The following is a 1241-nucleotide window of genomic DNA, read 5'->3' as shown; positions in this document are numbered from 1 at the left end:
TTGTTTTATGTGTCACCTTATCACAAGGGGAACAGGAGGTGAGAAGAGGCACCTTGGCAGTAGGAGCTACCTTTAAACCAGATTTTAATTCCCAGTTTACAGCCCCAGCCCCTCCCTGGGGCTCAGTGCTGTCTGGGGAAATTCCAGTTTGCAACACCAGTTCTCAGCTCAGATTCAAGCCAGATCTGGCCCCTGCCCTCAGCTTGCCAATTAAAGGTGCCATAATTGCAACTTAAACACGTTTGAGTGCTTTGAAGTTTGCAAAGCTTGCTCAGGGCTCAACTGAGAAAGAAACCAGACTCAACTCCTCTGCTTCCTGCCCTCATGACACGATTTTCCACTGTTTAATCAAGTCTTTAGGGTCATGAAACCCTTGGGCCTGAGCCCCATTTTATTCTCAGCTGCTCATTTCTTGGCACAAATACTTCCACCAAAAGTAGGGCTCCCTTTTCTGCTTTTGTGGGTCTTTGAGGCTCAGCTTCAGAAACAATTTAAACAAGGAAGAGGTGTTGTTTAGTTTTGTTTTTACTAGGAATTGAACCCAACAGTGCTTTACCACAGGGCCACATCCCCAGCCCTATTTTTTTTTTTTTTTTTTGAGATACAATCTTGCTAAATTGCTTAGGGATTTGCTAAATTACTAAGGCTGGCCTCAAATGCGCTCTGCCTCAACATCTTGAGTTGAGGGGTTTCCCAAGGTTTCACAGGTGCATTGGAAGAAACACTTGTCAGCACTAGACAAGATAAGCCCTCTGTGAAAAGCCAACCAGGGTGAGAAGTAAAAGCTACAGCCACATCACTCACCCTTAGCTTGACCAGACCACTTAAAATAAGGGCAGGTAAGAGCTTGAATTCCAAAGACCCCCTAAAATTCCTCAGAACATTTGTCTTTCTAGGAATAGGACACATAAAGAAATTTATGATCCAAAGAAGCTAAACCTTGCTCTAGGCCAGTACAGTTGTTTTCAGGGTTGGGGAATTGGTTCCAGGATCCCCATAGATATTGAAATCCACAAATGCTCCAGTCCCCTGTATAAAATGGTGTAGTATTTGCATATAACCTACACACATCTGCCTGTATACTTTAAATCATCTCTAGATTACTTAAATACCTAATACAACAAGTGCTACATAAACAGTTATACTTTATTGTGTGGAGAATACTGACAAGACCAAAAAAAGTCTATACATATTCAAAACAAAAACAGATGTATTTTTTTCCCAAATATTTTAAATCTATA

Source organism: Marmota marmota, unplaced genomic scaffold (assembly GCF_001458135.2).
Source record: "Marmota marmota marmota unplaced genomic scaffold, marMar, whole genome shotgun sequence".
Classification (NCBI taxonomy): Eukaryota; Metazoa; Chordata; class Mammalia; order Rodentia; family Sciuridae; genus Marmota; species Marmota marmota.
This window is presented reverse-complemented; position numbering follows the sequence as displayed.